Source organism: Trichosurus vulpecula, chromosome 1 (assembly GCF_011100635.1).
Source record: "Trichosurus vulpecula isolate mTriVul1 chromosome 1, mTriVul1.pri, whole genome shotgun sequence".
NCBI classification, from domain to species: Eukaryota; Metazoa; Chordata; class Mammalia; order Diprotodontia; family Phalangeridae; genus Trichosurus; species Trichosurus vulpecula.
Window position 1 is genome coordinate 229,776,285 of NC_050573.1, and position 26,219 is coordinate 229,802,503.

Here is a 26,219-nt window from a genome sequence, read left to right on the forward strand (position 1 = left end):
AGCCTAAGAGAACTTCCGGAGCCTAGAGATGGAGTGTCTTGTTTGTGGAGCAGCCAGGAGACCAGTGTCACTAGATCAAGGAATATGTGTTGGAGAGTCAAGTATAAGAAGACTGGAAATGTAGGAGGGGACTAGGTTATGAAGGATTTTGAATGCCAAACTGAGCATTTTACATTTGATCTGGAAGGCTACTGGAGTATATTGGGGAGGTGGGCAGGTGGAGGGAAGAATGACATAATGAGACCAGCACATAGAAAAATCCCGTTAGTGGCTGAACAAAAGATAACTTGGATTGGGGAGAGACTTGAGGCAGATAGCCCCCTCCAGCAGGCTCTTGCAACAGTCCCAACACCAAGTGATAAAGGCTTGCATCAGGGTCATGGCAGTATCAGAGGAGTAAAGTAAAAATTAAAAAAGTAAAAAATTAGAGAAATGATGCAAAGGTAAGATAAACAGACCTGAGCAACAGGTAAGATATGAAGGGGAGAAACAGTGAGGAATCCAGGATGACTCCTGGGTGTGAGCCTATGGGACTAGGAGGATGGTGTTGCCTTTGACAGTAAGAGAGACGTTTGAAAGGGAGAAAAGTTTAGGGGAAAAGATAGTAAGTTCCGGTCTGGACATGTTTAGTTACAATGTCTACTGTAAGGGCTCAGTTGAGGTTGTTTTAACACAAATTTGTAGTGGACCCAGTCAGAACAGTTGGAGGATTTTCTTTCAGTCAATAAAACATTCACTTTAAGAAAGAGGTAGTACTTTGCATTTGAATACAATGCGATACAATAATATGCTATAACATATACCATATTATATAACATAAGTCTCTTCTTCAATCTATATAACACCAGTTTCTTCAATAAATGTGATGACATTGTTTCAAGTCCCCTCACTATTCTGAGGTTTCCTTCCCTTGGGTATACTTCAGTTTATCAATGCCCTTCCAAAAATGCAGGGGCCAACACAAACAATTCTGTATAGTCTAACCACATTATATTTCTGTCATTAATGCTTTTATGTGACTCTCACATCATTGCTATCATTGCAATGTGAGTCAACAGCATAATGTAGAGTGTAATCAGGAGGAGGGTAACAAGGAAGATGTAGGGCCTTGACATCATACCACATGAGGATTGATTGAAAGAACTGGAGATGTTTATCAGGAAGGAGAGAAGAGAGAGGTGGGAGTGGGGCAGGGGTGTTGTATCTTCAAGTATTCATAGGCTGTCATGTGGAACAAGGATAAGATTTGTTCTGCTTTGCCACAGAGGGAAGAAATAGCTATAATGGGTAGAAATTCTAGAGAGACATATTTAGACTTGATGTGGAAAAACCCTTCAAAATAATTAGAACTCTCCACAAGTGAGATGGGCTGCCTTGAGAGGTAGTAGGTTCCCCCTGATTGAGGGACTTAAGGAAAGGGTAGATGACCACTTGTCAGGTATGATGTAGAGGAGATTCAAGTACTGAGTTGTACTCAAAGGCCTTTGAATTCTTTTCCAACTCACATTCTGTGAGGTTTCAGTGAACTAACACTCCTAAGTTGTTTTATTTTTTGCTTTATTTTTTGTAATAGTCTGCTATCTACTTTTATGGTTGATTTTTTTTTTAATATAAGCACAGGATTTTACTTTTATCCCTATTAAAAGGCTCTGTCCTGGGTCCTATTCTCTTTTCTTTCCATACTCTCACTTGGTAGAGCCTTTTTTTTATTATGGAGAACTTACACAGGGCAAGCATTCACATGGTCAGAAGAAGTGATACAGGGACACTCTCAAGGTCTCTCTTAAGAACTTTGAAATTAATTGTGACATGGGAGACACTGGCACAGGACTGCTCAGCATGGTGTACCCACATCAGAGAAGGTGCTGTGCTCTATGAGCAAAGCAGGAAATGTTTAAAAGGAAACGTAGAGTATCCACCCCAAATATTCACATCTGACTATTTGTGCCCGACTTGTGGTAGAGCATTCCGAGCTCCTATTGGTCTGATCAGCCACAGTTGGACACATTGGAACTTGACTCCAGCATAGTGATTTTGGTCCTCTTTGAGAACAATGGACAACAACCAACCAACTTGGTGGAGCTCCCATGTTTTTTTCTATATGCAGATGACTTCTATATCTATATATCCAGCCCTACTTAATTTCCTGAACTCTTTTTGGGATCCCCAACTGCCTACTAAAGATTTCAGATTGGGATATTATGCAGCATCTTAATCTCAACAAATCCAAAGCAGAACTTGTTATCTTCCCCCTTCACCCCAAACCCAATTCTCTTCTGAACTTTCTTCTTACCGTCAAAGGCATTACTATCCTCTCAGACTCCCAGGTTCTCAACATCAGTCTCATTCTCTGTTCTTCATTATTTCTTCACATATCCAATCAGTTGTCAAATCTCTACAGCATCTCTTGGATATGCCCTTTTCTCTCCTTATAAACACATATGTTTGACCTTTAAAGCTCTTAACAACTTTTCTTCTTATCTTTCTTGTTTTAAACATTCTCCTCTACAATTCAGCCATACTAGTCTATGTACTATTACACACACACACACACACACACACACACACACAATTTCATTTCCAGTCTCTATACATTTGTACTGGCTGTCTGTCCCTCATGCCTAGAAATCCTTACCTCCAAGTCTTAGTGTAATACAACTTCTAATTAAGCCCAGGGACATCTTGCTACATGCTTTCTGATTTGTGCTGCATGTATGGAGGGAGAGGTGGCTGAATGCTGACTGCATTACTACACACTAGATCCTAACTGTGGCTCCTCAGTACTTGGATTCTTTCTTTTTGGCTGTGTGTAGTATTTTTGTTTTGACCTGGAAGCTCTGGATTTTGGCTATGATATTCCTGGGTGTTTTCATCTTTTTTTCCAGGAGGCAATTAGTAGATTCTTTCTAGTTCTACTTTGCTCTCTAGTTCTAAGGGATATGTACAGTTTTCTTTAAGGATTTCTTGAAATAGGATGTTGAGGGTCTTTTTTTTTTGGCCATGGCATTCAGATAGTCCAGTTGATGGAATTCTAATAAAGCTACCCCCAGCTCCAATATTTTAACTTCCTTATGAGCCTCATTGAACAGCAGGCACGTCCTGATTTGACTACACGATTTAGCTTCAACCATACCACTACCCCCAGACTCAATCATAAGCTTCACTGAACAGCAGGCCCACTGCCCACAGGCTCAAAACAGCCACTGCCCCTACCTAGGCCCTGTCCCCCCAACTCAATATCCTAACTTCCTCATATATGCCTCACTGCTTCACTAAAACAGCAGGCGTGCCTGTGAACTCATGCCCCAACAGGTATGTCCATGTGGTGGAATCCTAGCCACTGCCTCTAGCTAGCCACTACCCCCTGATGAGTTCCTCAGAGCCTCACGGAAACAACAGGTGTGTCCATGCACTCAACCACAACCACATCCATCTAATCTCAGACAGGACCACAATAGCCAGCCAGTCAGAAAGCAGCACCACCAGGATGCCTGAGCAGGATGTGGACCCCAAAACAAAAGAAGGGACTTTCCCTAAGTGGGCACCTGTAACAGCAAAAGTTCTCATTTAGGTGAACTTACAACATATAACATTATTATCATTTATTAATGCTCCCCTCCCCCAAGTTTGGACTTTTCTATATGCATTATGGGTAATCACATGCACAGGAGGCTGGCACCCCTCCCTTATTACCTAATCCCTTGATAAACCCCTCCTGCCTTTTTAATATTCACAGTTTCTGTTGTGTAATCAGCATTTGTAAACTTGCCTGTCTCTTACTGAAGTTGCAGGTTCTCTTGGAACCCAGACCTCTTCCTGAGTGGTGTTACTCTCAATAAATGCCTTTTCTTGGATTGGAGATGGTCTAAGTCTGAAATTCTTTAAGATGACCCCCACAATACAACATGAAACTACAACATAATGATTCTTAAATTTTTTTCTTCCTTGATTTGTTTTCTAGGTCATATGAGATATCTTACATTTTCTTCTATTGTTTGTCTTTTGACTTTGTTTCAATATTATTGTCTCATGGAGTCATTGGCTTCTATTTTGGTCCATTATAATTTTCAGGGGGGTTGTTGCTTGGGCAAGGTTTTGTGCCTTTTTTGTTAAGTTGTTAAAAATCCCTCTCCAATTTTTCCATAGCACTCATTTCTCTTTTATTTTCTCCTCAAGTATTCTTGTTTCATGCCGCCAGCGGCTGTGGTGCCAAAATGGCCAGAGATGGCCAAATGCCACAGAGAGTGAAAAGAAAAACACGGGCCAGGTGGAAGAGTAAAGAACAGCTCCGTTTATTTAACTGAGGGACAGGGCTTATATACGTTTTAGGCAAGCAGAATCAACAAATCCACGTGCAAGGCATTTGCACAATGCATGACTTCCTCAGGCTTTTGTTCCCCTTTTGCTGTAAACAATATTGTGTTAATAGCCCACAGGTGGTATTTAGCACATGTGTGCCCTTGAGGTTTTTGAGAGAGCACGTGTGTACTGAGGAGGCTTGAAGAGCCTTCACCCTGAGCAGCATGTGCATGCTGAGGGAGGGATGGAGAGCCCACATGCTGAGTTATCAGCCCAAGGGCAAGAACAGACTTCTGGCCTGTATCTTATCCCAGAATGGGCTTTCTCAGAGCTGGCTCTCTACAATTTCATTTATTAAAAAATACTTAAAAGCTCTTTTTAAAACTTACTCTTATCTCTTCCAAAAATTCTAGTTGAGTTTGTGTCTAAGTTGCATTTTTTTTCTTGAGGCTTTGCTTGTGGATTTTTTGGAGTCATTTTCTTCTTCTGGACTTATGTCTTAAGCATCCCTGTCACTATAATAGCTTTTTAATGGTAAGATTCTTTTTTCCCCTCTCACTTTGCTACCCTATCTAGACTTTAGGTCTGAACAACAGTAGACTGCTGCTGGCCTCAGCCTTATCAGTCAGTAAGGAAGCTCTGCTGGTTCAGTGAGAGAACTTCAGGCCTCTCCTTGGTCTGGAATTCCTCTGCAGGCTGTGGACTGGGCTAGAAGCTTGAAATGAGACCAAGTTCTGCTCTGGGAGGCTGGGGGGGAGTATTCTGGGGGGGAAGGTGGGAGGTGGGGTTGGAGAGGAGGGGGTCTAAGCCACACTGCTGCAGCTACTTGCTTATGAACTTGTCCCTCTCTCAGTATACTTCCTAGGACCTACAACTACCTCTTACTTTGGAATGCGACCCCTGGACACAAATTCCCTCCTCAGTTGGTCCCAGGTCTGTGACCCAGCAAAAGTTGTCAGTGGGCACCTGTTCCCATTGCAAATCCTTAGTATAGATCTGGGAGCTCACCAGCCCTGGTGCATAGGCTTGCCCTGAGGGCTGCAATGCTCGGCAGCTGTCCCTGACCAGACCCTGTCCTCAGTGTCTGCACAACTTTATTTCCATCTCCTGCCTGGCCTGGAAAAATGGCTCACTGTAACATTTGCTTCAATTCTCCATCAAGATTTCATCTGCATGGCGGGGTGGGGAGGGGAGGAGGGAGAGCCAAGATGGAGGCTGGAAAACAGGGACTTGCTTAAGGTTTCCCCCAAATCCCTCCAAACACCTGTAAAAATGACTCAGAACAAATTCTAGAGCTGCTGAACCCATGAAATAGCAGAGGGAAACAGGTCTCCAGCCCAGGAGAGCCTGGATGGTCTCTGGGAAGGGTCTATCACACAGTGCTGGGAGTGAAGCACAGCCCAGTGTGGGCCATGCCAGGACAGACCAGACAGCGAGTCAGCTGGCTGGAACAGTCCTTAGGGCCATGAATCATTGAGCTGTGGCAGTTACCAGACTTCTCAACCCACAAACACCAAAGAGCAGGTTAGCGGAAAACTGCAGGATCCAGGTGAGAGCAGTCCGACCCCATCCCTGGGGGTGGTGGAGGTGGTGCAGCAGTGGCATGGCAGCAGCAGGAAGTTCCTGAGGCTGCCTCCAGAGCTCCAGCATCAGCTGCTTCCTGAGTCCCTGGCTCACACAGTGGGAGGAATCTAGCAGCGTATCAGAGTGGGAGTGCAAGGAGCACTTTGTGAGCATAGAGGCCGATTCTCTTGCTGTGCCCTGCTTGAATCTGGATTGCAGTCCTAGTTGGTGGTTCTTGGGGGAGGAGGAGCGCTGCTGTGAGAGAGCCTGGGGTGATGGTGGAGCAGAAGTAGCTCTGAAAACAACAGTGCCTGGACCCTAAAGCTTGGGACAAAGTATTCTCTACTCTGCAAGCTGACAAAAAGCTCAAGGGTCAAGTAGTTGGCTGGGAACATGAACAGGCAATGAAAAGGAACTCAGACTCAAACTCAGACTCAAACTCAAACTCTAGATTCCTTTTCTGGTAACAAAGAAGATCAAATCATACAGCCAGAAGAAGTCAACAAAGTCAAAGAACTTACATCAAAAGCCTCCAAGAAAAATATGACTTGGTCTCAGGCCATGGAAGAGCTCAAAAAGGATTTGGAAAAGCAAGTTAGAGAAGTAGAGGAAAAATTGGGATTAGAAATGAGAAGGATGAGAGAAAACCATGAAAAATAAGTCAACGACTTGCTAAAGGAGACCCCAAAAATACTGAAGAAAGTAACACCTTAAAGAATAGACTAACCCAAATGGCAAAAGAGCTCCAAAAAGCCAATGAGGAGATGAATGCTGTGAAAGGCAGAATTAGCCAAAAGACCACTGAAGAAAATACCACCTTAAAAATTAGATTGGAGTAAGTGGAAGCTAGTGACTTTATGAGAAATCAAAATATTATAAAACAGAACCAAAGGAATGAAAAAATGGAATACAATATGAAATATCTCATTGGGAAAATCACTGACTTGGAGAATAGATCCAGGAAATAATTTAAAAATTATTAGACTACCTGAAAGCCATGATCGAAAAAAGAGCCTAGACATCATCTTTCAAGAAATTATCAAGATTTCATCTGCACATTTTCTAGATTTTAAGGGTTTTCTTTGGTGAGGAAGTTCACTGTACTTATTCCTGCTACTCTACCATCTTGGCTCTGCCTCCAAAGTAATACAGTTTTTAAAAAATATATATTTATTTATTTTTAGTTTACAACATTCAGTTCCTCAAGTTTTTGAGTTTCAAATTTTCTCCCCATCCCACGACATGTAATCCAATATAGGTTCTGCATGCACCTTCACACTAAACATATTTTCACAATAGTCAGGTTGTAAAGGATTATAACCAATGGAATGAACCACGAGAAAGAAGACACAAAACAGAAACAAAAAAAGAGAGCAAATAGTTTGCTTCAATCTGCAAGTAATACAGTTTTAAAGGCATTGAAGGATCTATTTTCAAGGTATCTCATCTAGGTAAAGATTATAAAAGAAATGAGAAGATCATGTTTAGTACTTTTTCTAAATAAGAAAAGAAAAGATATATGAGAGGTGTCAGTTGTTCAGTTGTTTTGCGGTTGTGTCTGACTCTTCATGACTTCATTTGGGGTTTTCTTGGCAGAGATACTGGAATGATTTGCCATTTCCTTCTCCAGCTAATTTTACAGATGAGGAAACTGAGGCAAACTGGGTTAAGTGACATGCCTAGGGTCACACAGCTAGTAAGTGTCTGAGGCCAGATTTGAATTCAGGAAGAAGAGTCTTCCTGACTTCAGGCCTAGCACTCTATCCACTGTGCTCCTTATAGCCCCTAACACATCTGCAACTACCGATACACATGTCTAATTTTTCATATTTGTGTTATTTTTTGTAAGAATAATCTAAACACATTTGGAGGGTATTCTTGATGAAAACATAAGTGGGGAATAGACGGGCTTTCATGTACAATTTTCATTAATCGCATCTTCACAGTGAAATAACTGGTTGAAAGATACAACCATATTCCCACTAGATTTAAATATTATATAATTTGAAAATTTGTTATTTATCTAATACCTTTCAATAACTGGATTGTTGCATAAAGCCAAGTATATCTACTTATATATTTCAAACTATATATATAAATATATATATATATATATATATATATATATATATATATATATATATATACGTATCAGCATCTAGGATATGGATTAAAAGTAGTTATTGAGGTAAGGCTGTAAACTTTGAAGTAAGAGCCTCAAAGAAGTGATGAATATGGATTATTAAAGAAGAGGTGAAAGAGCCAGATTACACTATTCAGTGTATTAGGGGGAGAAGTGAAATGACCTCATCATCTTCCTCCTCAAGGAACATGTTCAGTCAGCCAGTCAACAAACATTGATTAAGTGTTTACTATATATGCTAAACTCTGTGCTAAGGCTGGAAATTCAAATAAAAGCAAAAGAAAGACAATTCCTATCCTCAAAGAGCTTATATCCTAATGAGGAGGACTATATATAAAAGAAAACTGTGAAGAGGGTGGGGAGGAGAAAGAGGTACTCAGCTTGGGGGTTGGAGCACAGTGGAGTTCTGATAGGAAATGAAGAGATGGCTAACCTGGGTGTCCTCCTTAAATAGAAGTTCTGAGCCCTCCACCTTCCCATTAGAAGGAGGCCCCCCCCCTCCCCACGGCAGACTATATGGGTACTTCTGAGGTGTGAGTTCTAGGGCTAAAGTGATTTTACCAGTTGAAAAGTTTGGTGGGGGTGCGGTGAGAAGTCCAGAGGAATGTAGAGAGGTGGGAGAACAGTGTAAAAAGTTCCATTTGGAAATATGCCTCTCCCTTTATTACCTTCTGAGAAGAGTGATTGTAAAACCAAAGGCCTGTACATAGTAGGGGCTCAATAAATATTGGTTGATGGTGATGGTATTATTTTTAGGGCACGTAGGGAGATACGACACCACGGTAGAGGAGGATAAGGAAGGAAGAGAATTTCTAAGTGAATTTTGGAGTAAGTAGAGTTAGACAGGAAGTCACTTTTTGGGATAGCTACAAGTGAGACATGCTTTGGAATTATAGAATTTGAAAATTGCAGTGGATCTTAGATATTATCTTACATTTAAACATGAAAAGAACCCAGAGGCCTACATAGAGATATTAGGTGGTTTGCTCAAGATATAATGTATTGTCATCTACACTGATTGTTAAATTGTTAAATATTCATTAAATACATTGTTAAATATTCATATGCTGTATAATGATACATTGTTATATTCTATTATAGCACTAACTGAATGGCAAGTCACCCTGGTGCATCTTGATAATATAAAAACAATGTCTCAGCTTCTGCCTACTGCTTATTTGTAGCTTATTTATCTTGTCAAAATTAAAACTACTATCTAAGAACACATTAGAATTTTCTATAGCTTCAAAGCTTTTTTTTTTAAAAGGGCTTTCAGGAAATAAAACAAACTTTTCATTATTTAGGGGACCTACTATGTTTTGCTTGTAGCTCTTGGGAACCGCACTGTGGTCCTCATGGAGGACGTTCTCTCTCTGCCTTCTAAAAGTACTGTTCTTAGCAACCCCTCAATCACAGAAGTCATCTAAAGCAGGGCAACCCACTGTCCTGAGACCTGAAAAATATAGCATAACAGGATAGCTAAACGAACTAAGAGGAGAAAATACATCCCTTTCCTTCACAAGAACCAGGACTTCAGGAGAGCCATAAATGCCGAGGCACAAGACAATCAAGATGTGTTTTGTGTTAGTAGCTGACTCTGGGATAATGCAGCAGCTAACACAAGATGTCATTCTATTGCATCATACATTAGAGAAATTACGTTATCTCTGGTCACTCACAGTATGTGCCAGATCAAGAATCATCATTAAGCTGTGTAGTTTAAGGAGCCCCAAAGAAACAGTGAATATGAATTTATATGGATTCTTAGAGAAGAAGTGAATGAGCCAGGTAACAATATTCACCAGTCTCATAACCTAGTTTGTACTAATGTATTAGTGGGAGGAGAGTCAAATGAGCTCATCGTCTTCCTCCTTCTCAAGTAACATGTTTAGTCAGCAAGACAGTCAGCCAACAATCATTTATTAAGCATTTACTATATATGCTAGGCTCTGTGCTAATACTGGAAAGGGGATCATAAAATGAGCACATTTTATTATGATGTCATAAGGGGTTGTGCCTTCAAAAAATTCTAATCTTGATTTAGGGGTTTCGGATCTCCAGTCACAGCTATAGCCAGTTTCATGCCATCCTAAAATGTTGAAAACTCATGAAGAGCAATGGGGACAGCATCTGTTTATTCTCATTGAAACAGTCTGGTTTAGCAGGTGGCATTTATTTGTAAATATTTATCTGGCCTAAACATCATATGTTTTTGTTATGGTCACAGAATGGCTTTAATAAATCTGTTATTTCCATAGCATTTCCCAGAAAAACCAAAAACACATTTGTGAAGTGGTGTGGTGTTTTAGTTGTCATTTTTAGTACAAGACAACCAAAGAAAACAAGAATTGGAATATGTGGGCCAATATCATATGAAATCAGTTCCCAGGCTTGGATCTTTGTCTTTAAGGCTCAGAATGGAATAAGCTGACGTATCAGCAATTTGCTATTCATCTGTACTTTTCCTCATCAAAAACATCATTCAGCACAAAATTGGCTTTCTCAGGAATGGGGAAAAGATCCTCACTTATGAGACTTGGGACTGATTTCTTAGAAGTCATTCTTCCTTTGTGGTCAGTGTTTTCTCTGGGATTGTTGGTGAGGCGCCAAATGCTTTCTTTAGCTAAAGTTTTCGATTTCGTCAGGCTTTCCAAAACTTATACTTCAGCATGACATGGTGGAAAGCATTATATTTGAAATCTGGGGATCTGTATTCAAATCCCAGGCCTGACACTGAGTTGTTTTGTGACCTTGGGCAAGACAGCTTATCTGGACCTTATCTGGAAAACTAAGGAAAGGACTGCATCATCTCTAGTTCCTTTTCAACTTTTAATCTATGATCCTGTTCCCATTTGCCATGCAACTGCATTAATTTTAATTTTTAATAACTCTCTAATGCCAGGAATCTGTTGTCCTCTGATCCTGAACTTTCCTGAAGCCCTGATCGCCAAAGCAGAACAAGACTTTCTAGTAGTAGAGATCTGAAAGAGCCTTCCTTCCTTCTTTCCTTCTTTCCTTCCTTCCTTCCTTCCTTCCTTCCTTCCTTCCTTCCTTCCTTCCTTCCTTCCTTCCTTCCTTCCTTCCTTCCTTTTCGTCCTTTTTTCTTCCTTCTTTTTTCCTTCATTCCTTCTTTCTTTCTTCCTTCCTTCCTTTCTTTCTTTCTTTCTTTTTCTTTCTTTCTTTCTTTCTTTCTTCCTTTCTTTCTTTCCTTCTTTCTTTCTGAAGTGATCATATACACAGACTCCTGCACATGAAGATAACCCTTCAGTATTTTAATGTTTGTTGTTGTTAGTGTTATTCAGGTTTTTATTTCTCTCTGGATGCATGCAAAGAGAAACCTAATTTATGAGTGAAGAACATTTTGTTGCAATACCCAATATAGAATACAAAGAAAGAAATGTAAGGAAAATAAACCCCATATATACCCATTATTGTCTGTGTTACTCACTGAGGACTCATGATCTCTTGTATTAGTAATTATCTTCATTTTTGTGTGTGTGTCCCTGTAAAGGCAATCAGTGAATGGGAAGATCCTGCCCATTTGAGTGGGCTTTGGGGGTGGGGCTCTCAGAGTCCTGGGGGAAGTGGCTAGGACTGGAGCCAATGGTAGGCACCTGAGTTCTGGTCCATGTGATGACATGAAGCCTGTGGTGGGAGGAGCTTCTTGAACGGTTGGAGCAGAGCTAAGAGGCAGTTGGTGAGAGCAGTTAAGAGCTGAAGGAGAGAGGAAGCAGTCAGCTAGCTGGAACACAGCTTAGAGATTGTGGTGGAAGTGCTGGAAGTGGTGGCGACAGCGGCAGGCACTACAAAAAACCTGACCCTCATGGAGACCAGAGAGTGCTGAGCAGGGGTTTGAGGCCAGTGGGTGGTCTTCTTGTTGGAGCGCCCTGGCATTGGGGGGGAAGCACCAGTATGGCTTGGCTTGCTGCCACAATGTTTTTCTGTGGCCTCCTGGTAACTATTGTGAGATGGGCATACTGGTTTTGGACAGTTCTTGCCAGAATGTCGAATTGGGGACACTGGCACTGGTCCGTGGGTCTGCTACTTCTGAGTTTCAATAAATGCTTTAACTCCTCTGCCTTTTACTTAGAGAATTCCTTATATCCTGTGATTCTGGACCATTCAGGTATATTCATAGTTATCTTTGAAGTCATGAATTCTGCCTTAATGATATAGTCCCTTATCTTTTCAATTAGATTGTAAGCTCCTTAAAGACATAGACCATGTTTCATACCTTGTATTCCCCACAACTCCAGGCACAGTACATGCAGTGGCTGCTTGATGATTGCCTGTGGAATGAACAAATGGATGAATCTTTACTCCTAAACTAGCAGGATATAACCATTTGCATTTGTCATTTCAAAGGGCAGCCTCCTGTTAAGATAATTATCATTACTTCAGAGGTATTGTAAGATTTAGCAGCACCACACATACAGCAAGAGTCTGTAAAATGGCACCCAGCTGACCTCTGAGTCTATTGGTGCAGGCAACACCAAAATCTGACAGAGAAGTTCTTTAAAAGCCTCAGTCCCTGACTACTTATCAAGGAAGCTTGTCAAATCTAGTTAAGGGAACAAGAATGCTCTCTTAATACTGTTTATTTTGGATTGGCAAAGTCCATTAGAGATCCTCTGTTTTGCTACAACATTGCTTTCCGAGATCCATGATAGACCAGTACCAAATTCTTGATCATGTACTTTAGTCAACTTTCAAAGGCTGTTACTGTATTTTTGTGTTCACTTGTTAACCATGTGATTTTAGCTTAAACTTTTGCCAATAAAGTATTCAAAATTTCAGCTACAGCCTTCACCTAACACAATCCCTGACACATAGGAGGCTTTTAGTAAATGCTTGGCCAGCTAGGTGGTGCGGTGGATAGAGCACCAGCTCTGGAGTCAGGAGGACCTAAGTTCAAATTCAGCCTCAGACACTTACTAGCTGTGTGACCCTAGGAAATTTACTTAACCCTGTTTGTCTCAGTTTTCTCATCTATATAATAAGCTGAAGAAGGAAATGGCAAGCCACTCCAGTATCTTTGCCAAGAAAAGCCCAAATGTGGTCACAAAGAATTGGATACAATTAATTAAAAAAATGCTTGTTGGTTATTTGATTGGTTGATGCTCTTTATTTATTTCACTGTCACTTTCCATCAATGTCCCCCTCTTTCCCTCCACCAAGAGAATCCTCTTTTGAAACAGACATATAGTCAAGCAAAGGGAATTGACACATTGGCCATGTCTGTCAATGTATGCCACATTCCACACCTATACTCCACCATCTTTTTTTTATTTATAGTTTTTTAGTAAGATTTTTTATTTTTAGTTTACAACACTCAGTTCTGCATGATTTTGAGTTCTAGATTTTCTTCGCCCCCCCCTCCCTGAGATGGCATGGAATCCGATATACCTTCCGATATAAACTTCACATTAAATTTATTTACACAATAGTCAAGTTGTAAAGAAAAATTATGTCCAATGGAATAAATCATGAGAAAGAAGAAACAAAACCAAAAAAAATAAAAAAACCCAAAAACAATAACAAAAGAGGAGAAAAAAACAAAAGAAAAAGAAAAAAAGGAGAGCAAATAGTTTGCCTCAACCTGCATTCAGACTCCATAGTTCTTTCTCTGGATGTAGATAGCTCTCTCCATCATGAGTCCTTTGGAGTTGTCTTTGCACCTTGTATTGCTGAGAAGAGCCAAGTCTATCAAGGTTAGTCATCTCAGAATCAATATATCTGTGGTTGTGTATAGTGTTCTCCTGATTCTGCTCTGCTCACTCAGCATTATATCATGTAGGTTTTTCCAGGTTATTATGAAGTCCGTATCTTCCCCATTTCTTATAGCACAATAGTATTCCATTACATTCATATACCACAACTTGTTTAGCCATTCCCCAATTGATGGGCATTCCCTTGATTTCCAATTCTTTGCTAGCACAAAAAGAGCCGCAATGAATATCTTTGTACAGATGGGTCCCTTTCTCATTTGTGTGATCTCTTTGGGTTATAGCCCCAGAAGTGGTAATGCTGGGTCAAAGGATATGCACATTTTTATAACCCTTTGGGTATAGTTCCAAATTGTTCTCCAGAATGCCTGGATCAGTTCACAACTCCACCAGCAATGTGTTCCAATTTTCCCATATCCTCTCCAGCATTTATCATTTTCCTGTTTTGTCATTTTAGCCGATCTGACCGCAGAGATGTGGTGTCTGAGAGTTGTTTTGGTTTGCATTTCTCTAATCAGTAGTGATTTAGAGCATTTTTTTAGTATGCCTATAGATATTTTTAATTTCTTCCTCTGAAAACTGCCTGTTCATATCCTTTGACCATTTCTCAATTGGGGAATGACTTGTATTCCTATAAATTTGGCTCAGTTCCCTGTATATTTTAGAGATAAGGTCTTTATCAGAGACACTAGTTGTAAAGATTTTCTCCCAATTTTCTGCTTCCCTCCTAATCTTTGTTGCATTGGCTTTTTTTATACAAAAACTTTTCAATTTAACATAATCAAAATTATCCATTTTGCATTTTGTAATGCTCTCTATCTCTTGTTCCACCATCTTTATATTAAAAGGCACACCACATGCTTCAGAGTCAGACCTCTGATTTGCACTGCATTGTTTTCCTTTACCTTACTGTGGTCATCATGTAAACTGTTGTTCTAGATGTGCTTATTTTGATGTTTCTCAGTTCATGGATCTTCTCACATTTCTTTGAATTCTTCATATATGTCAGAAAACTGTGCATATGATTTTGGAAGCAAATATTTATTAACTTAATATGTGCCCATTGGGTGTCAACTGTGGGTAATGTGCTAGGCAATACTGTATACAAAGAAGAATAGGACATAGTTCCTGGTCATTATGGAGCTCCCAGACAAATAGAGAGCATAAGAAATTTGTGCACATAATTACAATACAAGATATAATTTTACAGTACAGTAAGAAACATACTAAGAGTTGTGTTAGTTCACAAGAGAGATTATTTAGGAATATATGCATAGAACTTGATGATGAAGGAAAAGCTGATCCAAACAGGTCATAATTTTTTGCTTTTCTGATAAAGTAGGTATATAGTTTAAAAATCCTAACATGGCAGGTTAAGTATTAAACCTGCCCAATTTTGGCTCCACTCTTTGGGGCCCTTGAAGATTATTTCTTCTTTTGAGAACAATTTAAAAGTAGGTCACAAGATGGCTCAAACCCCTAAGCCTAATCTCCTCAGCTCCTGTGAAACTACTAAAACAATAGCTGCCTTGTTTTCCCTTTGACCTCTTATTATGGGTCATTTCCACCCACACAGCTAGCTCTGGTCACTAGTCACATAAATGTTGAAAGTCTTGAAAAATTCCAGTGATAACAGGACCTTGTTTGGGGACACATGCAGGTATCAATCATTTTTGCCAAGGTAGTTTTGTGAGATTTTATACTTGGATTGGTAATATAATGCTCTAGTTTAATTTTAATTAATTTTATTTGGTAATACATTGCTTTAATTTTATTTGAACTTGATGCCTCCGATTTAAAGTACTTTTAAACTAGAGGATTTTCTGTGCTGTAACAGTGAAGGGAGAGCATAAAGACTCACTTGACTTGGTAAATAGGCCAGCAAAAAGAGGAGAGGCACTCAATTCCAAGAGCTCTGTTTGCGGGGTCAGGAAGTTTCTAAGCCTGATCTGGACAAGGCTGAAAAAAAAAATTCTGGTCCTGAGCTCAGTTATCATCTTAAAATCTTTCCTGCACTTCTAATTTTGGACTTGGTCCATAATTTTTTCCTCTCCCCTTAGGGGTACCATATGGTGTCTATGTGGTACAGTGGATAGAGAGCTGAGCCCGAAATCAGGAAGACCTGAATTCAAATATGGCCCCACACACTTGCAAGCTGTATGCATCTAGACAAGTCATTTTACCTCTGTTTGCCTTAGTTTTCTCATCTGTAAAATGGGAATGATAATAATAGCACTTACTTCACAGGGTTATTGTGAGGATCAAATAAATGGCATAATATTTTAAAAAGTGTTTAGGACAGTAACAAAAGGTAGGCACTGTATAAATACTACCCTTATTTTCTCTATATCTTATAATGGAATTTAATAAGGAAAAACAGGGTCACTTCATAAAAAATTTACTTTGGAGTAAGTTTTGCCAGAATTCAAAATAAGACATAGCTGTATGAATCCAGAAAAATTTCTGGCCTCTGTCAAGAGAAGGCCATTGTGGTATATTCTGTTGCTGCAGAGAAATCATTAGACAAGCAGACCCTGCACATGAAGTTCACCCTTCAGTATTTCAACATTTGTTATGGTTAATGTGATTCAGGCTTTTATTTTTCTCTGGATGCATGCAAAGATAAACTTAATTTGTGAGTGAAGAATGTTTTGTTGCAGTACCCAATGTAGGATGCAGTGAATGAGAGCAGTATTTTAAATCTGTCACACAGAATCTGAGTCCTTATTTTCCAGCCTCCAGGATGCCAGCCCTTAATTTCATGTTTCTGGGTACACTTTAGTGTATCCTGAATACTGATTAAGTTTGCTCAGCTTTCATGTGCACACCCTATAATACAGTTGGAACAAATTTTTAAAATATGTTTGATTTTTATTTCTATTAGATCTTTCTTTTTTTTTATTATGAAATGGCTCTAAATCTTTTTTTTTCTTTTAAAGAATTGGAGTACCCAGAATAATAACTCACATTTACATAGTATTTGAAAGTTACAGGGTTTTTATCACAGTAACCCTGCCAAATAGGTAGTTCAAATATTATTATGTCCCTTTTACAGAAGCAGAAGCTGAGGCACAGTCCAGATGCTTTTATTAAGTACCAGGCTTTGTTCCAGGTACTGGTGATACAAATACAAAAGCAAGATGACCCCTACCTTCCAGGAGGTTATAGTCTCCTGAAGGAATGCAATGTGCTCACATACAAGTAAATAGAGGATATATACAAAATAAGTACAAAATTATTTCAGGGGCTAAGGGGCAGGCACTAACAACAGAGGGAATCAAGGACAGCTTCCTGAAGGAAGAAGCATTTAAACTAAGCCTTGAAGGAAACTAAAGTTTCCAAGAGGTAGAAGCAAGGAAGGAAAGCAAGAAGAAGGGAAGCCTGTGCTAAAGCCTGGCAGGGAAGTCAGAGTGGAATAGAACAAGCAGCTCAGGAAGTTTCCAATGACTTTCCCATGGTTCTATAGCTAGGAAGGTTGAAATTGCCATAGTAAGGTCAAGGAAAGCCAATTCTTACCTAAGGCCATGTGAACCTATTGCGAGAGTCCCTAAGCTCTGGTTATACAGGATCTGGGTCTGGTTTATTTTCATAACTCTTTGGTTTATTATGTCCCCCCCCCCGGCCCGCCTCGAGTTTATTCTTTTTTTTTTCTTTAACGTGTGCACTTTTATTTGAACTGGTCTTAAGTCAGTGTACAGGTAAAGCTCCTCCCCTCCCGCAAGTACTGGCACCAATATCAAAAAACTCGCAGGTAGATTGTAAAGTCTTCATTCACATCTATGTTGGGGGCAGGGAGGGAATTTAGGGGGTCATTCTTTATGGCTGACAGTTAAAAAAAAGGGAACAAGTATTAAGGCGGAAGATACAAAAAGTTTTTTTTAAAGGATTACATAATTTACATGTAAAGCAATACTAGTACCTTCCCCTTCCCCGTTCCCCATCTGGATTTATGTTATGTAGCTCCTTTGCTCTAGCAGAGGATAGCTTTCACAGAGGCTTGTAACTCTGTAACAATGCATTATACAATATTTGGAATGACTGTTAAAAAAAAACCAAAGAAACAAATGTACAATCAGAGTTGGGGATGTTTGCCTCCAACATACCTAGACTGCTCATCACCTTCACCATTCCAGTTTTTAAATCCTGAGTCAAGCACCAAAACAAACAAACAAACAAAAAAACCCAAAAAACCCAAAAAATAAAGCCATGCCAACCTCATCTCTTTTTTGGGGGCAATTATCATGTCACACCCTTTGACAAAAAAGAAAAAACAATAAAAAAAACCACAAACAGTCCATTAGAAGCATTTGCGGTGGACAATGGAGGGCCCAGATTCATCATACTCCTGCTTGCTGATCCACATCTGCTGGAAGGCGGAAAGAGAGGCCAGGAAGGAGCCTCCAATCCAGACAGAGTATTTGTGCTCAGGTGGGGCAATGATCTTGATTTTCATTGTGCTGGGAGCTAGGGCTGTAATCTCCTTCTGTATCCTGTCAGCAATGCCTCCGTACATGGTAGTACCACCAGACAATATGGTATTGGCATACAAATCCTTACAGATGTCAACATCACACTTTATGATTGAGTTGAAGGTAGTTTCGTGGATTCCACAGGATTCCATACCTAAGAAAGATGGTTGGAAGAGAGCTTCTGGTCATTGGCATCTCGTTGCCAATGGTGATAACCTGACCATCTGGGAGCTCATAGCTCCTTTCCAGAGAAGAGCTAGATGCAGCAGAGGCCATCTCCTGCTTAAAGTCTAGGGTGACGTAACACAGCTTCTCCTTGATGTCACCCACAATTTCCCTCTCAGCTGTGGTAGTGACACTGTATCCTCTCTCAGTCAGGATCTTCATGAAGTAGTCCGTCAGATCATGGCCAGCCAGATCCAGACGGAGGATGGTGTGGGGAAGGGCATAACCTTCATAGATGGGCACAGTGTGGGTCACGCCATCACCAGAGTCCCTCACAATACCAGTGGTATGACCAGAGGCATACAGAGACAGCACAACTTGGATGGTAACCTACGTGACTGGGGTGTTGAAGGTCTCAAACATAATCTGAGTCATCTTTTCTCTGTTGGCTTTGGGGTTCAAGGGGGCTTCTGTGAGCAGCACAGGGTGTTCTTCAGGGGCCACACGGAGCTCATTGTAGAAAGTATGATGCCAGATCTTCTCCATGTCATCCCAGTTGGTGACAATACCATGTTCAATGGGGTACTTCAGGGTCAGAATACCTCTCTTGCTCTGGGCCTCATCCCCCACATAGCTGTCTTTCTGGCCCATACCCACCATCACACCCTTATGTCTGGGGCTGCCCAACAATGGAAGGGAAGACAGCCCGAGGGGCGTCGTCTCTTGCAAAGCTAGCTTTGCACATTCCAGAGCCATTGTCAACAGCAAGAGCAGCAATATCATCATCCATGGTGAACTTTGAAGTGGCAAGTTTAAACCCTTGAGAGAGAGGAGGTGGTGCTACACCTGGAGGCAGCGGGGAGGCAAGTGCACGCTGGGTGGAAGAGCTCACAGGTTCCGAGTTTATTCTTAAACATTCAAATGATATACGATCTCGTCAATTTAGATGCTCCTTCTAGTGGTACAGATCATGACATATTCATGCTTAGCCATCCTTCTTTCTGTTTGTTTGCCATAGGGAGTCTAACCAACATGCTGAAGCCCTTCTTCACTTTTGCCTGCCATCTATCTCAAGGATACCACCGGAGCACTCTGGCTGTCCACCTATCATTGCTTATTCTTGGTATATGACTAGTCTATCCTATAGTCCTGTCATACATTTCCCTGATGATATATTTTATTTCTGTTCTTTGAAGTTTTTCACTGGGCAATCCACCCAGAGGTTACTCTGGGAAAATCTCCAAATATGTCTCATGTCTGGGCCTCCACTGATGTGGATAAAAGGGTCTGCCAGATCCCATATAAGCACCCACATTAACAATGTATGTTTGTTTATCTATCTGGATAGGTGGATATTTATATCTGTATCTCTATATATTGATATCTTTCTACCTATTTATACGAGACCACATTTATTCCACCCCCACAGAAAATGTAAAAAAAACCCCAAACCAACATGTAAAAAGATTCACAATAGCCCATAAATAATTTAGTAAAACAAATAAAGGACTTACAGTAGCTTATAAACAATGAATGTAATTGTCCTTCCTCTTTGGTGAGTCCCACTTTGCACAACATTCTAAATTCTTCCATCTACCCTGGGGTATGTACTTTTCTTGGAAAGTAAACAGCTCTGGGGATGCCAGTGGAACAACTCCTTCCTTCCCTTTATATTTTCTGGGGTCTCCCTTCTATGATGAGGTATGGAATTCCCCGGACCCATACTGCCACCCTGTGGATTGGACTCACCTCTAAAGGAAAACACACTTGTAACTGCTAGACACTAGAATGCAAAGTCTAGGTTTCTTTTTCTTCATATTATGGCTTTTCTTTTTTGCCTTTACTGGAACTTCCAGGTTCACATGCACGATTGCTTCTGGAACTCTTCTCTTGGATAATGTGGTTCCTGTCTCCAACAGTAACCACGTTTGAGGCTAAGAGGTAAGGCCAGAAACTATCTCACCAGAAACTTGTAACCAGTGCCCGGCACAGAGTAGTTGCTTAATCTTGGGGAAGAGCCAAGGGAATGAATCCATACCCTTCATAGGAGATGCTCTCACAAATTTATAAGCTTATCAAATTGATCCCTCTAAAGCAGAATAGCAATTAGGATTTTAATATCAACAAGTCTGTTGTTAGCAGCATTGTGATTGGGTCTATTACATTTCTATAATCTCAATTTACTTTTGTGTAATTTAGATATATTTTGCCAGAATTCTTCACACATTACCAGTTTTAATGTTTAAATCACAGCGTTTTTCAGCTATGCATTTAATAACCAGCAACTAAACATTTATTCTAGGCACTGTGCTAAGCACTGGGTTTTGAAAACACTGGTCATTCCCAGAACTCAAACTCAAACTGGAGGCAGTTAGGTTATACAATAGATAGAACACTGGATCTGGAGTCAGAAAGACCTGTGTTCAAATTTGGCCTTCAACTCTTGCTAGTTGCGTGACCTTGGGCAAGTCACTTAACTTCTTTCTTACAGTCTGGTAAAGTAAAATATGTAAGTTTATTGGCAGCAGGGTCTATTCCTCCTTTTGACTTTGTAGTACCAGTAGCTAGTACAGCTTCTTGGATTCATCAGGTATTTATATGCTTATTGAAGTTATTAATTTTGATTAATTTATAAATTTGCAAATAATTTAGAAATTATTAATTTTTTTTTATTTCGCGGTGCCACCTAGCTGCCTGTAGGTATTAATTGTTTTCTTTTTTTTTACTCTTTCTAGCCAAAGGCTTGATTCTAAAGTAAGTTCATAGTAGGACTGACTTCTAAATCAAGTCTATTGTCAAACAGGATAGTAGAAGAACCAGACCAAGAGTAAAAAGAACTGGCACCTCATCCCCCAGGCCTGTCTCTTAAGAAACTGTTGATTTTTTAACAACTTACATTTTCTCTCTAAGCCTCACTTTCCTAATCTGTAAAATGAAGGTGAGAGTTAGGGTTAGAAGGGCTGGTTTCTCAGTCCCTTTCTAATTTAGGGTCTCCGATCCAATCAAGAGGAGTCAGTGTGCTACGGATTTCCAGCTCTCAGCTACTGGCAGGCTTGTGTAAACAGATCAAGGAGAATCAGAATTATTGAGTCATATGCAATTCAGCTCGACACATTACCCTTGAGCCAGTGCTTAGATCTTCTCCTTCCTCCCTCTCCCCCCTCTCCCCATCCTTGCCCCTTAGTTTGCCTGGGTTCAAAATGAAGTTCAGCGCACCTAAGGATCCTACTATTTTAGCAAACCTTTTAGAAAAAAAAGCATATCATTGAAAAGGGTGCTAAATTAAATGATATGCGGAAAGGTATATTATTGTGAGCCTTAGAAAGAGCTTCAAGGTTTCTTTAACATCCACAAATGTTCTGGCCTATAGTTTTCTATTTTATTTAAAAGACACTGGTTTTCAAATAACTCAGTCCTGCTACTACAATGCTTTCTATCTAACCTCCATTATTAAACAGGCACAGGACATGGCTGAGCTCATGCTTTTGTGAGCAGAATTCACTCACGTTGTATACACACCCACATTATAATTTAAAAAAAAAAAGAAAGAAAGAAAAACCACAATGCAGCATATTCTTTTAACCTCAATGTTTGTCTCATGGTCCAAGTTCTGCTGATGTGGCAACATCAGCGCACATGGCAGGGCTGGATGTAGTTCTCTGTTCCAATTTGCAGGTTTGCAGACTAGACTTTTGCACTTGGGGACATGTTCTTATTTCACTTGTAGGATTTGGTTCCTTTGCTAGATTTTAAACTCCTTGAGGGGAGGGTCCAAGTCTTCTTTTTTCTTTACCTACTTGTATGTGTAAAGCATTTAGCACATTTCTAGGCACAGTGCTTAATAAATGCTTTCCCCCCAGCAATGGATTGTCATTATGCATAGTATAGTCTTCTGCATAAAGCAGATGGAGAATACATGAGTGAATGATTCTCTAGTCTATCCTTTATGTAACTTGTTTGTACATAGCTGTTTGCATGTTGTCTCCCCCATCAGACTGAGCTCCTCAAGGGCAGAAATTATCTTTTACCTTTCTTTGTATCCCTAGCGCTTAGCAAAGTGCCTGGCACGGAGTAGGAGCTTAGTAAATGTTTATTTACTGACTGAAAAATAATGTCTCCATCCTCTCTGCCAAAGAGCTCAGGCAAGTAAATTCATGTATATTCATTGAAAAGAAACAAGCAAACAAACAAACAACACAACCACAATAAGAGTTTTTGACTCAAAGCTTCCAAAGCTGGCAATGTTTTCTGGGTCTTAATTTTGCCCTATTAACAATTTTGGGTTTCTCCTGGGTGTACAATTGAGTCTTGTCCAATCAGAGACTACAGATCCAGTTTTGAGCTCTCATCTTACATCTGGTAATTTGCCATTCTCAGTCTAGTCTCTCAGATTCTACTTTGAACTTGGCCTCAGACGCTCTGACTTTGAAGATCCGTGATTTCATTGGTGCTTCCCCTACTTGTGCAGACTGAATCACTTCCAGTCCTTAGTATATGATTTAACAAGTTGCTGACCAAAAAAATTAGTCACCCAGTGACCAATTCTCTGATGATGAGCTTCTTTTAATATAGCAAGGTCATTCCTTGGATAAATGATAAACTCTACAATGCATTGCTGGGAGAGGGAGAGGGGGAGGGGGAGAAAGGGAACAAGAATTTATTAAGCACCTGGAAATGTGGTGAGTTCTTTACAAATACTGTCTCATTTGATCCTCACAATAATCCTATGAGGTAGGTGCTACTATTATCCCTATTTTATAATTGAGGAAACTGAGGCAGACAGAGGTTAAGTGACTTGCTCAAGGTTATGCAGCTGTAAGTGTAGGAGACGCTTTGCCCTCAGGTCCTCCAGACTCTAGTCCAGCCGCCATTAATATCTAGAAAAAACTTACCACTGCCCCTCTAAATTGGCTGGTATCTCTGTGTGCCTTGGGGAAGGAGGAAAGGAAGGAAAGATACACTAGGATAGTAGCTACAGAAGCCCATTTCATCAAGAATTCTAATAGAGCAGAGGACATAGAGTTAGAACATCTGGGTTCATATTCTTGCTTTAAAATTTACTAGCTTGGGGCAGCTGGGTGGCGCAGCGAGTAGAGCACCGGCCCTGGAGTTGGGAAGATCTGAGTTCAAATGCCACCTCAGACACTTGACACACTTAACTAGCTGTGTGACCTTGGGCGAGTCACTTAACCCCAATTGCCCTGCATTCCCCCTTCCAAAAAAAAAAATAAATAAACTTTTCTAGCTGTGTGGCACTGGGCAACTTCAATCTCTTTCACTTCAGTTTCTTCATCTATAAAATGGAAATCTACCTGGCACTTCACAGGTTTGTTGTAGAGCTCAAAGGAACCATTATGAAAATATTTCATAAGACGGGAAAAAAGGCCAGACCCCCAAAAATAAAAATTTAAAAAGTCAGGAAACAAGCAAGAATTTTAATTTAAAAAACAAAAAGCAAATCACCAGTCAAACTAGCCTGCCTATTGTTCCCGTACATGGCATTGTTTGCTGTGTCTATGTCTTTGCACGGGCTGTCTCCCGTGCCTAAAATGCCCTTCCTTTTTACCTCTCTTTCAAAGCTCACTTGGAGTGCCATGTCCAAAAGGAAGGCCATCCATATCCCCTCAGTTGCTAGTGCCATCTCTTGGTAATTATGTGTTTTGTATTTAATTTCTGTGTATGTGTTATTTCCCCCAATAGAACATAAGCTCCTTGAAGACAGAGATTATTTTAAATTGGGTAAAAATATTGTAGGTTGGTATAAATGCCCTTAAACTGATATAATTTTAAAAATGCACCCATAAGGCTGACTTAAACGGTGAGTTGTTGTATCTAATAACTATCTATATATCTAAATGAGATGATTCTGCTTTATCTACACAGTGGGAAATAGTATGGTAGAGCAGAAAAAACTGTGGCCTAAGAATCACAAAAACCTAGGTTCAAGTCTTGGTTCTCTGATGAACTAACAAATCATTTAATCTCTCTGGGCTTCCATTTCCTCATCTGAAAAATTATGGGGTGTGTGTATGTGTGTGTGTTAACTAGAAGAGCTTTTAAGGTTCTTCTGGTTCTAACACACTAAGTATCAATGACTCTCTTTTGAAAATAAGGAAGCAGCCACAAGGAAGCTGTGGTTTGGGTGAAATCATTCATCACTAGGAGAGCAGGATTAGAAATGAGAAATTCACATTTCCAGTTCTGTGTTTAATCCATTGGATAATACTGCCCTATTCAACAAAAGGATTTATTAAGATAGGTTTACAAAGGTCACTTGCAGGACTAGATTTCGATTTCTCTGAGAGAATGTAGGTGGAGCTACATGAATGGTTGCTGAACTGGATTTGTTGAAAGATTTGATGCCTTTTAATGCTGCTGCAAATCCACATCTATCTCTCCAGACCCATAAAACCCAAGAGTTCTGATTTCTACTGATTTATTCGTGTGATATGGCTGAACAGAACTTGTTTCAATTTAATCCAATAAACATTGATGGGGCAGTTACTATGTGCAGGGCACTGTGTTAGGTCCTGGGGAGACAAAGAATGAACTAAATATTCCCTGCCTTCATGGAACTTATCCTGAGGGGTGGGGTGGGGTTGGGGGGTGGAATACAACTATGTACAAAAGTAATTACAAAGTATACATAAAATAATGGGGCAGCTAGGTGGCACAGTGTAAAAAGTGCCAGGCCTGAGTCAAGAGGACTCATCTTCCTGAGTTCAAATTTGGCCTCAGACACTTCCTATCTGTGTGACCCCTGGCAAGTCACTTAACCTTGTTTGCCTCAGTGTCTTTGTCTGCAAAATAAGTAGAAGGAAATGGTAAGCCACTCCACTATCTTGGCCAAGAAAACCCCAAATGGGGTCACAAAGAGTCAGATGCAACTGAAAGCGACTGAACAACAATAAAAACATAAAGTAATAGGAAATAATTTTGAGAAGAGAAAGTTGGGGCTGGGAGAGTGAGGAGTGATTAGGAAAAGTTTTTGTGTATCTGAGTTGTATCTTGAAAGAAGCTAGAGATTCTATGAGGTAGAGCTGAGGAAGCAGTGCAGGATGACCTACTTGTACGCAGGAATGAAGGTATAAGATATAGTGTCATATACAACCATAATAAGTGTGCTCTCCTCTCCCTTCCAGATCCAAGCAGGTTACATCTCTCCCCTTGGGATGCTAGAATACCAGGAGAGGTTTGCAGGTATCTCATTCCTCTGCCATAAGCTCGAGCCTCCACTAGCTGTTCCTTCCTGCCCCTGCTGGTGAGCCAGTGATTATCATCCTCTGTTTCATTTAACCACTTAATACCGAGTAGCTTTTACAAAAGGATATTTACTTCATAGATATAATAAGAACCAATCCCCCCCAATACCACTTCAGTTTCTGTATCTATTCAGTCTCAGTATCTATCCAGATATTAGGCTCAAATTTTAGCTCAATTCCTACATAGAATTGGCCCCTCCAAGTCCATGTACACAGTTGGCATTGCTTGCAGATGAATCCTTCTATTGTGCTGGGGTCCTAAAGGTTACTCCCAAAGGCTTTGCTGTTTGATTTTCCATGCAGCCATGCTGTGCTGATCACAAAACCCAGCCAGGATTCTGACTCCTGAGTTTCCATAGCTTACAGGCCCAGTCCAGATCAGGACTCTACTCTCTGCACTTAGAAAAGAATGAACAAACAGGCCAAAGGTACCCCCATTTTTGAGGATGTCATATGAACTCAGAGTGGAAGAAAGGCTCTCCTACCCTTTACAGCATAATGTCTGATTGGATACTGTGAGTCATATCCCTCCTCCAAACACAATTGCCATGAAGATAAGGCTGAAGCTGACTTAGGCCCTTTGGATGATGCT

The 26,219-nt window shown here is 40.3% G+C and overlaps 1 pseudogene; it reads right to left on the reverse strand.

Moving 5' to 3' along the window:
• Nucleotides 1-18,028: 18,028 nt before the first annotated feature.
• On the reverse strand, nt 18,029-19,161 carry LOC118851813 (annotated as a pseudogene).
• Nucleotides 19,162-26,219: the final 7,058 nt, after the last annotated feature.